The sequence below is a fragment of the Macaca thibetana genome, chromosome 5 (genome assembly GCF_024542745.1).
Source record: "Macaca thibetana thibetana isolate TM-01 chromosome 5, ASM2454274v1, whole genome shotgun sequence".
Taxonomy (NCBI): Eukaryota; Metazoa; Chordata; class Mammalia; order Primates; family Cercopithecidae; genus Macaca; species Macaca thibetana.
In genome coordinates this window covers 161514624-161527473 of record NC_065582.1, presented here as the reverse complement: position 1 = coordinate 161527473, position 12850 = coordinate 161514624, and positions in this window count along the sequence as shown.

Sequence of the window (12850 nt, the reverse complement as noted above, 5' to 3'; positions counted from 1 at the left end):
GTGTTTATGGTGGCTGTCCTGCCTAATTTTGTCTTTAGTGCATTGCTGGTTACCACACAATTATGTGTGTGGCACAGGGAGGAGACAGCCCAAGATGACTATGTGGAGAATGGGCCTGCGTGAGCCGCTGCTCGTAGTCCAGGGTAGGAAGCTGGGTGAGGCAGGACGAACTGAACAATCAGTCTCCTGCTCTGTGAAGGTGCAGTCCAAGGCCTTCCCAGCTCTGCGCCGATGTGGTCCATATTGCCAAACCTTTCCTGGGAAGTCTGAAGATTTTCTTAAGAGGAACTGCCCAGTCCAGGCATCTCTGGCCATTTGGGGAATGAGGCAGGCAAGTCTCAGCTTGGCCTTGGTTCCCAGGCCCCTAGGAGTTGGCCCTGGGTTTCAGCTCACTACTTAGCAGGTCCAGGAGGGCCCAGACCCAGCTGGACCTGGGAGCCTCTGGAGCTGCCAAATTGTACATGAAATTCCTGTGCGCTTGGCCATACAAGAGGTTCATGATTGAAGGGTTACTACCTGCACCTGCCTCTGCCCCTCCCCCAAATTCTTCCTGTTTGCATTTGGCTTTTTGAGGTTCTCCTCTGCAGAGTTGGTTGTGGAAGAGAAATAGCGTGGGAGAGATTGCAAGGTGCTTTTTATATACATCCTCACAGAATTCTCTGAACAACTAACTCTGCAATAAAGGGATTGCTCATCTTATTTGACAGAAAAGTTGAGAGATTTGGTTTGACATGTCCCAAATCACGCAGCTAGTAGGCGGAACGGCCCAGATGCAAAACAGGTGGTCCGACTCCAGATAAAAATAATTGCTAACATGATTATTTAGTAAGAGTCAGAAATCATGCCAAGAACATTCCGTGGATAACTTATCTAAACCTCATCACAGTCCTACAAGGTAAGTGCTATTATTATTAGCATCATTTCACAGATGAAGAACTTGAGGCCAAGAGACGTTGACTAAGTTGTCCACAGGAGTTACACGGGCAGCAGAGTGGAAGTGGGATGGGAAACCAGGCGGTCTGGCCGCAGGACTCATGCAGGACTCATGCAGGACTCATGCAGGACTCATGCAGGACTCATGCCTTCAGCCACTGCACATGTTGCCTTTCTGGGGCCTGGATCCTTTGGCCCCCAGCTGCCTTGCCCATGGCCGCACTCGCTGAGCTCGGTCTTCCTGCAGTGGCACTACTTGAGTGTTTTTGTGGCACAGGCCAGCAGTGATGGCCAGGCTTGCATTTTTGATGAGCTTTGTTTTTCTCAGAGCTCCTTCATTCGTAGCCACCATCAGCTCTGTGGAAACAGGCCGTGAGGAGTCATGCTTTTTCCCTGCTGACATGGAAATGATGTCTGGTAGACCTTGGACCAGAACCTGGGCTTCTGACCCCATAGTTTAGTGTGCCTGCCTCCAAGACAGTGCTTGTGCAAAGCCAGTGTTACTTATGCATGCTTTTGTCACCTTAAGATTTTTTTTTTTTTTTTGACAGAGTCTCACTTTGTCACCGAGGCTGGAGTGCAGTGGCACAATCTCAGCTCACTACAACATCTGCCTTCTGGGTTCAAGCAATTCTCGTGCCTCAGCCTCCCAAGTAGCTAGGATTACAGGTGCCCGCCACCACACGCAGCTAATTTTTGTATTTTTATTAGAGATGGGATTTCACTCTGTTGACCAGGCTGGACACCTTAAGAGATCTCTTGTGTGTCTTCAGGTCTCGCGGAGACAGAACTGTACTCTCCCCAGAGAGGCTATCAGCTTTCCAGGCTAAAAGAAGGGAGAGTTCCCACTCCAGAGTGTGCTCGCATGCGTGTGTGTGTGTGTGTGTGTGTGTGTGTGTATGTGTGTATGTATTAGGGTCTTGCTCTGTCACCCAGGCATGATCACAGCATTTCACCTCAGCCTCCTGAGTAGCTGGGACTACATGTGTGTCACTATGCCTGACTCATTTTTTTTTTTTTTTAATTGTAGAGATGGCGTCTTGCTTGTTGCCTAGGATGGTCTTGAACTCATGGACTCAAGCAGTCCTCCCACCTTGGCCTCCCAAAGTGCTGGGATTGCAAGTGAGAGCCAACACACCCGGCCTCCTACTGTATTTTTGCCATGTTTTCTGTCCCCTTTCCCAATTTTTCAGGATGATTTTGCATTTTGTTGGTCTACAGACTTCTATTGGGTAAAGCTTCCAGGGGAAATGGCGCGCTTGGGAAGAGGGAGAGAAATCATCTTAAGAATGAATACATGGGTGAAAGAGATGGCAAATTTGTTGTTTGCAATAGAGAAACTATTAAAAAATCATAGAATGCTAAGCCCTGAACACTTTGAGGAATACTGTATGACTCTCTGAAATACAGACCAGCACAGCACACATTTGGTGCATTGATTGGGATCTAGGAACTACGATAATACAGTATCAAGAAAATAAGTGTTTTTATACCAAATAGGGCATCACAAGCCAAATATCCTAGTTATCCATCCAAGATATAAAAGGGACTTGATGGGGTGAGACAGTCTTGGGATGGAAGAGGAAATGTAATACTTTAGTTTCCATTTGAGAGATGGAAATTGAAGGAGCAAATTTGCAAATCAACTTAGCAATGCAGTTAAAACATGAGCCTTAGATCTTTCGAATTTCTAGTCCAGTACTTTTCACTCGAAAGTGTCCAAGTTATTGCAAGGGTCCATTTACGTTTAATTAAATGTAATGCTAATTTATAACTAGATTTACTCTGGACTAGGCAATTGGCAAGTGATACAAACTACCTAGTCCATTGCACTTCCAGAAGCCGAGGGATGGCTGATGGCTTACTGCCAGAAAGTGGTTGAGTAGATGACATTATGCAAATCTTTACAAAAGAAAAGTCTCTGGGTTGAAACAAGACAGAAGTGTATGAAATGTGTCCACCTAAACTAGAGTAAAAATTTGTTGTCATTGCCTTCCCTCTGCCCCAGAGTCCAATTCAAATGCTTTTTCACAGCCTGCCTTCACTCCTCCAAGCACCTTCCCGACTTCAGCCCCTGACTAGCTGTCATCTAGTGCCTCAGTGGAGTTTTCATGTAACTCACGTGTTCAGAGTCCTAACCATGGTAAGGTCCTCGGCTGAATACACTCCAGGTTTACTACTTGTTTAGCTGCCCCCACCCCACTACCCATGAGGAAGAAAGCATTATTGATCCTTTTATGCAGAGGACGACAAAGAGGCACAGAGAAGTTAGGTAACTTGCCCAAGGTCACACAGCTAGGGAGGAGTGGGGTCCAAATTCTCAGTCATGCTGTGTATTTCTGACATCTACTACCTGCTCCCTTTAATTGTAGGTAATGCACATTTCCCTTTTGGCAGGTGAACTCCTTAAGTTGAGGGCAGGCACCCTGAAGTGCCTGGTTATGGATCCTCACTAATATATCTGCCATATGGGCAGCCCTGCTCCTGAAATTGATGAGGTCTATACACCCTGCATCCTGTTTGGAGGCTCTAGTGCCCCCTGGTGCCTAAGAAGTCTGCCTTTATCCGTCAGCCGGCCAATGCCACAGCCTCCCCAGCCCTTAGGGACAGGTCAGCAGAGCTGAGCCACCCAAAGTAGGAGGGAGCTGCTCCCCACAGCTTTGACCGCTTGGGATTCTGAGGGTACTTTGTGGGAGAGGTTGGTGGCAGGTTTCAAAGTGGTGGAAGTGGAGAATGTCTCAATCCAGGCAGCCCAGGCGAAGCACAGGCTTCCCCAGCTGAGTCGGGGGGTTGCCGGGCATTACTCCGCCAGACCCAGGGGTTCAGGTCTGGGTGCGGAGCTAGGAAGGTGTACATCCCAAAGAGGGAGGCCGTCTGGGAGGCTCCCCATCAGGAGACTCTGGGATTCCAGAGGTCTTGGCTTGCAAGGTTGGAGGGTGGTTGGAACCCTCTGCAGAGGGCAGCATTTTGCTTGTTTGTGCTGTTCATTGCAGGGTCATCTTGGGTGGCAGATCTGTACAATCACGCAGGGCCCAGTCTTCGAGGGCCCATATCTGAGGGCCTGTATTAGTCCATACGTACCTGAGACCGGGCAATTTACAAAAGAAAGAGGTTTAATTGGACTTACAGTTCCACATGGTTGGGGAGACCTCAAAACCATGGCAGAAGGCAGGAGGAGCAAGTCACATCTTACATGGGTGGCGGCAGGCAAAAAAAAAAAGGAGCGTGTGCAGAGAAACTCTCATTTTTTAAAACCATCAGATTCTTGTGAGAACCATTCACTATCATGAGAACAGCACAGGGAAGACCCGAACCCATGATTCAGTCATCTTCCACCACGTCCCTCCCACAACACATGGGAATTATGGGAGCGACAAGATGAGATTTGGGTGGGGACGCAGAGCCAAACCATATCAGGGTCTGTGCTTGGTTAAATGCTCTTTGGAAATAAATGAAGACCAAGTGAGAACAGGCCAGGGCTCTTTATTTAGAGCTTGCGTATAGCAAGAGACAGCCACCACCACTTGCATTGGCAGAGACTCAAAGGCAGGCAGAGGAGTGGGGAAGCTTTATGGGGGAAGGGGAAAGGCTTCGGATGTGCCCTGATGGGAGGCTCTTTGCCTGTGGAAGCAGGAGGCTTCTAACTGGAAGTGGGGCATCTTATATATTGTTTCAGGATGTGTAATTGGCTTTTTTCCAAGTTGGTCTTAAGTTAGAAGCAGGGACAAAATTTAGGGATGGCTGGGTGCAGTGGCTCATACTTGTAATCCCAATCCTTTGAGAGGCTGATGCAGGAGGATCATTTGAGGCCAGGAGTTCGTGACCAGCCTGGGCAACATAGTGAGACCGCATCTCTACAAAAAATGGAAAACATTAGCCAAGTGCGGTGGCATGTACCAAAAGTCCCAGGTACTCGGTGATCACACAACTTGCACTCCAGCCTGGGCGACAGAGAGAGAGCTTGTCTCAAAAAAAAAGAAGAAGATATCAGTTTTTTCTTTTTGTGAGACAGTCTCGCTCTGTCACCCAGGCTGGAGTGCAGTGGCGGGATCTTGACTCATTGCAACCTCCACCTCCCAGGTTCAAGCGATTCTCCTGCTTCAGCCTCCCAAGTAGCTGGGATTACAGCTGCCTGCCACCACGCCCGGCTAACTTGTATTTTTAGTAGAGATGAGGTTTCACCATGTTGGCCAGGCTGGCCTTGAACTCCTGACCTCAGGTATTCCGCCCACCTTGGCCTCCCAAAGTGCTGTGATTACAGATGTGAGCCACTGCACCTGGCGAAGCTGTCAGTTATTAAAGTCATGGACATTATGGGATGATCATTACAGAAGTTGTTTAGCTTCCTAGGTTGTTACTAGAGATAACAGTCTGACTTCCTGAAGAATGATGTATAGCAGGCTGGCTTCCTGGGCTGATTACTATAGATAAAGCATTGGTTTCCTGGGCAAGTTGTGAATCAAAGCTCTGTTTTTACATAAGGTCTGACCATTGGCCCTTTGTATACTCAGTGTATACTCAGTATCACTCTGCTGTCGCCGTCTTGAAATTCTAAACAGGGGGCCCTGTATTTTCATTTTAAGCTGGGTCCTGTGAATGACAGCCATTCCTGGGCTGACCTTGACACTGAGAAACAAGGAAACTTCCCTGACACTGTGGCTTTGGGCGGACACCTGATCTGCCTGCAGTTCTCAAGCTTTTACTTAGAATGGGAGATTATTTGTCACCAAGTACTGAGGGCCTCCCAGCTGCACCCAGATGCCCCTCCAGGGCAGGCAGGGGCTGTGTTTTCTCCACCAGGGCCTTCTGGGCAGTGTGGGGACTCAGAGAGTGCAGGTTGAAGCCAACGTCTCTCTTGGGCCACATCACACTAATTCAGATCCCATTCATTTTACATAGGGAAACTTTGATCTATTTTTGAAAAAATAAAAAAAGATTTGCTAGTCAAATGTCCTGTGTGAAAAGTTTGCAGGGACGAGCAATATTTAATGTCAAGAGCAAAACTTTCCAGGACCTGCAGAGCACCATGTGACAAAGCCCATTACCTCTTAAGTATAAAAATCTAATTTCAGTGCATTCTTTGCTGTTTATGAAGTAGCTCTTCCAGCCCTCTACTTGGAGACAACCTGGTCAAGGCACCCTGAAATACTCAAAAGCAGGACAACCAAATCCTTTTATGGTGATTTGCTCATTGCGGGTCCCTGCAAAAAGCAGCAGAGCTTTACAGCCCTCAGACTGAAGTGCTTCTGTTTTTCTCGTTGCTTCCCTAGGCTTCCCAGGTCAATGTAGCACATGTGGGTGCCCAGCCTTCCCTGCAGCACTTGCTCCCTCCCTTCCCTCCTCTGGGCCAGTCCTTTGGCCAGTGCATGCCACCTCCCTGCTCTAAGGCTACTGCTCTACCCCACACCCCACCCCCAACCAAAAGCTCTGGAGACAGAGCAGGTTCTGAGGCCACTTAGCCACTGCGAGACCTTAACCAGGCTGTTTAATGTCTCCGAGTCTGGTTTTCCTCATCTGTGAGATGGTGACAGTGATCCTCCCCTGAGTAGCATCCAGGTGAGAGCTAAATGAGATGATAATGGGATAATGTTTGTGTAACGCGCTGGCCCAGATTCACATTCAGGAACTCAGCTGATGCTCTCACTTGCTTACTTTGTTAGCTCTCCATAGGCATCCTCACACCCCATTGCTTTGGTTCAATTTTTCTTTCTGGTCAAAGCAAGTTTCCCTGTTGAACTATCATCTCTGACATCAGCTCTGGCTTTGAATCCCCTCCAAACTCTCAAAGAATGAACAGTTTTCTCCACGGAGTGTATTCAAGAGAACATTCCCCAGGGGCCATTGGCAGCTGCCAAGGATGTCTTCCCGCAACTTTTGGAAAAACAGTAATATGGGCTGGAGTACGTGTGTGACCTCCCAAGGTGGCTGTTTGCAAGGGGAAGGGCTCACTGGCAGGCACAGTTTTGAAGGAGTGTTTTGGACGAAGTCCCTTTGCTGTCTAGTGGCAGCTCTAAGGCAGAGTGTTGGGACATGCCATGGGCACAATAGATGGTGCCAAGCACTAACCAGCAGCCATGTGCACCACACCTCTCTCTGCCCCCCAGTGTCTTTCCTGCCGGGAAGCCCCATGCTGCCATCAGTTTGAAGACCCTTGCATCTGTCTGGCACCCATATGGGTGACACATGGGACAACGCGGTCACGCCACTTTTGCAAACACTTGAGTTCACCTTGGTTCACAGTAGCCAGAGAAAAACAATAAGTGCTCACTAAATGCCTTTGCCTGGCATAAGTCACTGCACCCAGCCCTGGAATGTAATTTTTTAATAGTAGCTGTATTTAACAACTGAGTTGCAAAATACCTGAAAATTTAAAAAGTGACTCTGGGAGGCCAGGTGCGGTGGCTCAAGCCTGTCATCCCAGCACTTTGGGAGGCCGAGGCAGGTGGATCATATGAGGTCAGAAGTTCGAGATCAGCCTGGTCAATATGGTGAAACCCCATCTCTACTAAAAATACAAAAAATTAGCTGGGCATGGTGGTGGGTGCCTGTAATCCCAGCTACTCGGAGGCTGAGGCAGGAGAATCACTTGAACTCAGGAGGCAGAGGTTGCAGTGAGTGGAGATTGTGCCATTGTACTCCAGCCTGCGCAGCAAGAGCAAAACTCAATCTAAAAAAAAAAAAAAAAAAAAAAAGTGACTCCAGGAGCCAGAACAGGACAGCTTCACTTTCCTACTGGAACTTAAGCCTTTCCGTTCTGGAGATTTTTTATTTTTATTTTTTTCTTCTTTGTTTTCTCTGCTCTTTTTCTTTGGAATTTGTGTGAACTGATTGTCTTTTTAAATAATCTTTTCTCTCCTATTTTTGCTCTAGTTGCCTTTTCATTCTATTTTCTGAAAGATTTCCTCAACTTTTGTCTTCTAACCTTTTAATTTTCATTTTTTCTAGCATATTTTAATTTTCTAGCTTTTCCTTGTTCCTTGATTACCATTACTATTTTCCTCTTCCTTCTTGTAGATCTTTTTCTTGTTTCAAGGATATAATATCTTGTCTCATATTCCTAAAAATATGGGGGATTGGCTTGTGTGTGTGTGTGTGTGCTGTGTTTAGTTTTTATTTTCATTCATCGTCAGGCCTCTCCAAGTTGTTTTGCTTTTCATGTAAGACATTTACTTCAGATATCTGGTGATATTTGCTCATTTTTAAGAGGGAGGTACAACAAATCTGACTGGGATATTCTCTGCATGTGAAGAGGCTTGTTGTCTTTGGGCCTCACTGTAGTATAATCTGGCTGGACCATTATGTTGGGAAAGTCCTTTATCAGTTAGCTATTGCTGTGTAACAAACAGCTCCAAGCCTTAGTGGGTCCAAACAACAACTGCTTATTATTTCTCAAGTCTGTAGGTTGGTTCGGTGGCTTGTGATCTGGCCCACGCATGTCTAATTTCAGCTGTGCTCATTCATGTGTTGGCCATCAGGTGCTGGCTAGCTGGAGCCTGGGTGTTCTAGGGTGGCTTTGCCTAGGACATCTTGGCTTTGTTCTATTTGGCCTTGTGGATTTACGTACTTTAAAAAATATCCTCGTACCCTCATTTTAGTGAGATTTTACATGAGGTAGAGGTAAATACGTATGCCTAATCTGTCATTACAATTAACTAGAGGTCTTGTAATTATTTCGGTTTTTTTCTTATCATTACAAGCAGGGAGGAACTGGCTGGTTGAAGAAATTAAAAGGAGAGCTGTGTGGTTGGAAGCAAAAGTGTGGGAGGAGAGTGGTGTGTGAAGAGGTAGGCAAGGGCTAGATCATGCAGCACTTTTAAGCCAGGTTGAGGATTTTGTATTTTCCTTTTTTTTCTTTTTCTTTTTTTTTTTTGAGACAGAGTCTTGCTCTGTCACCTAAGCTAGAGTGCAGTGGCGTGATCTCAGCTCACTGCAACTTCCGCCTCCTGGACTCAAGCTATTTTCCTGCCTCAGCCTCCCAAGTAGCTGGGATTACAGGCACACGCCACCGTGACCGGCTAATTTTTGTATTTTTAGTAGAGGTGGGGTTTCACCATTTTGACCAGGCTGGTCTTAAACTCCCGACCTCAGGTGATCCGCCCGCCTTGGCCTCCCAAAGTGCTGGGATTACCTGTGTGAGCCACCGCGCCTGGACTGTATTTTCCTTTAAGGGCATTAGAAAGCTATTGAAGCAGTTTATGAGGAGCAGAGAGATGATCAGATCAGCATTCTCTAGAGACCTCTGGGCCTGCTGTGAAGACTAAATTGGGAGAGTCATGAGTGGATATGGAGACACCTGTTAGACGCTGTTATAGGAGTCTAGCCAACAGATGGTGGCTTGGACTCAGGTGAAGGAGGGAGCAGAATTGAACAGGTGATTGGGTAAGGAGGTTGGGGGAGAGAGATTTTGGTTTAAAATTTTTTATTATACTTTAAGTTCTAGGGTACACATGCACAATGTGCAGGTTTGTTACATATGTATATGTGTGCCGTGTTGGTGTGCTGCACCCATTAACTCGTTATTTACATTAGGTATATCTCCTAATGCTATCCCTCCCCCCTCCCCCCAATTTCTATGGCTCCCAGGTTGGAAGAGGTTGGCAGGATAGTGGACAGAGATTTGTTTTGTTTAGTAGTGGGGATGGGGACAGAAAAATATCCAGCTTGAATGTGGACACATTGAATTGGAGGTGCCTTTGATATATCCAAGGGTAGGCGCCTGCTCTCTGGGGGCACTCAGAAGACGGATCTAAATTGGAATCTAAATTTGGAAATCAGCCGGAGTGTGATGAGGTCTCCTGACAAGAGAGCAGAGAGTAGAAAGAGAACATAGGGTCTTTGTAGACCTGACCGTAGACCCCCTAGATGCAGGACTCTGGAAAAGGAATGAGCCCTGGAGAGAAAACCCAGAAGGGGCAGCGGGGGAAGGAGGAGGAAGCCTGGAGCATGGGTGTCAGAGAAGCCGGACACAGGGTTTTCAAGGAGACCCTGAGAGGCCCAGCAAGATGGGAGAGAAAACTCCCCAGTGAGTGATCCCATCAGGCAGGTTGTGGCTCATCATTTAAACCCAAGTCTCTGCCTCTAGCCATGACATGACTGTCAAGCTTGCCCTCCTCAAGTGGCAGTATTTCTATGCCGGCGTGCGCCTCGCTTTCATGTGCCTCAGGCTCTTCTGGGTCATCAGACTTACTAGCACCAACCGCGTGCAGACACTACAGCCCTCCTTATGCCATCATTGTGCTGCTGCTGACACTATTTCTGGACTGTGTCTCCGGTGACAGTCGCAGGGCCAGGCACTTTGCGAACACCATCTTGATGCCTTGCTACAATACTACAATCACCATTTCACAGCTGAGTAAACTGAGGCTGAGTGGAAAACTGACTTGCCTGACATCGCACGACTGGTGAGAGGTTCTGCAGGATCATATCCCCAGATATCCGAACAACCTGAGTGTCCTTTTTAATACCACATTGTCATTAGTGATGACAACGGAGTCTCACTCCAGCGGAGTATCTCAGTGTGGCTTCTTTGAATCACAGTGCCTGATATTTTCTGTCCAGCTTTTAGAGGAAATGTCTCATGCTTTGCATTCTCAGGCCTGCTGGAACTCTGCAGGGGTTTGTCACAAGGCTAAAGAGTCACGGATCTTTGGGTTGGAGGCTGAGCTAAAGAGAACCTTCGATTCTCCCTTTCCTTTCACTTCCTTTCCCAGCTATAGTCACAAGATTCTCATTGTCCATTCCCCTCCCACCCCTCAAAAAATTGAATAAAAACAGTAGGCCTCAGGGCCGGGTGCAGTGGCTCATGCCTATAATCCCAGCACTTTGGGAGACCAAAGTGAGTGGATCACCTGAGGCCAGGAGTTAAAGACCAGCCTGGCCAACATGCTGAAACCCCGTTTCTACTAAAAATACAAAAATTAGCTGGGTGTGGTGGCAGGTGTCTGTAGTCCCAGCTACTTGGGAGGATGAGACACAAGAATCACTTGAACCCGGGAGCAGTGAGCCCAGATCGTGCCACTGCCCTCCAGCCCAGGGGACAGAGCAAGACTGTGTCTCAAAACAAACACACACACACACACACACACACACACACACACACACACACACACACAGAGTAGGCCTCAGGCTTGCTTTTGAAATCCCACTGCCTGTGAGGCTGTGGTGCCACGGCTGCTGCGGACCTTGACAGCCCAGATGTGAGGCCTGGCCTCTCCTACTTCCTGTGAGATCTTGGGCACATCGCGAAGCCTCTGCTGCTCCAGCTGTGAACGGGGAAGACCAATGGACAGAATCTCATGGGTTTTTGGAGAATTACATGACATAGTGGATGTAAAAGCTTTACATAATAGATGTGAAGCTTTTAGAAGACTCCTTGCATTCACAGAGAGGGCGCTTGGCAGTGTCAACAGCCCCTGCTCCCACTTTGGGCAAGTGAACGGGCCGAGAACCCTGGCTCTGGACTGCCGTGGATTGACTCTCCTCTATCACACAATGCCTGGGGCCTAGAGCAAGTTACTTGATTGTTCCATGCCTCAGTTTCCCAGTATGTTCACTAAGGATTATAATGCTACCTGCTGCAGAAGTTTGTTGTGAATATTGAATGAGTTAAGAGATGTGATGTGCTTGTAACAGTGATGGCATTTGCAAGACACCCCTGCATTCGCCGTTGCTTCTATGACAATGACATGGTTATTCTGTGCACAGGGCTTTCCTGTTGGTAGCACTCCTCTGAGTGCTGTAGAGAATTAGTGGTCCTTACCTTCCGTCTCCCAGAAACTGAGCAGCTAAGATCAGATCAAGATAGAAAAGCTGTGATAGAGATGAAATCAAGGCACATGGCTAAGTCTTGTTTTTATTACTTCTGTGAGGGCATAAGTACATTTAGCCGGGAGCTGTGTGATTTTTATACACCTCCAAGGTAGAATTGGGTCTTCTTCCTTTCATAATTAACATTTAATTTTTTTCCTAATTTTCAAAGTGATAAATATTTGTGGTAGAAAATGTGAAAAATACAGAAAAGCGAAGAACAAAATCTCTCACAATCCCATTAGTTCGAGAGAACACATTTGGCTGTGTATCCGTCCAGTTTTTGTCACATACTTATAAATATTTTGGCAACATTGAGATTATACAATACATATCATTTTGTAAGTTGCTCTTCTACTTAACAGTACGCTGAAGGCTGGGCATGGTGGCTCATGCCTGTAATCCCAGCACTTTGGGAGGCTGAGGTGGGAGGATCACTTGAGGTCAGGAATTTGAGACCCGCCTGGCCAAAATGGTGAAACCCCATCTCTACTAAAAATACAAAAATGTGGCAGGTGCCTGTAGTCCCAGCTACTCAGAAGGTAGAGGCTGGAGAATCACTTGAACCCAGGAGATGGAGGTTGCAGTGAGCCAGGATAGCACCACTGCACTCCAGCCTGGGCGACAGAGCGAGACTCCATCGCAAAAAAACAAACAAACAAAAAAACATGAAACAAGACAAGCAAACAAACAAAAACCCAGTATATGGTGATGTGATTTTCAGGGGATTCTTAGATACCTTTGTATCTCTTGCTGATTTTTAGAGCAAAGTTTTGCCCTCTTGTTCAAGGTTTCTCAATCTTCAGTTATTATTATAATGTTTTTACTGTTAAACTTCTTTTTCAAATAAAAGTTATTTCATTTTGGCTTCAGGAGGAACCTGTGAAGGATTGTTACTTGGGTATATTGTGTGCTGGTGGGGATTGGACTCCTAGTGTACCCTTCAATCAAATAGCGAACATTGTACCCTTGAACTTTGCAAACTTCGCTCCCTCCCACTCCTCTCTTTTGGAGACCCCAGTGTCTGTTATTTCCACCCTTGTGTCCGTGCACACTGTTTAGGTCCCACTTGTAAGTGAGAACATTTGGTATTTGATTTTCTGTTTCTGAG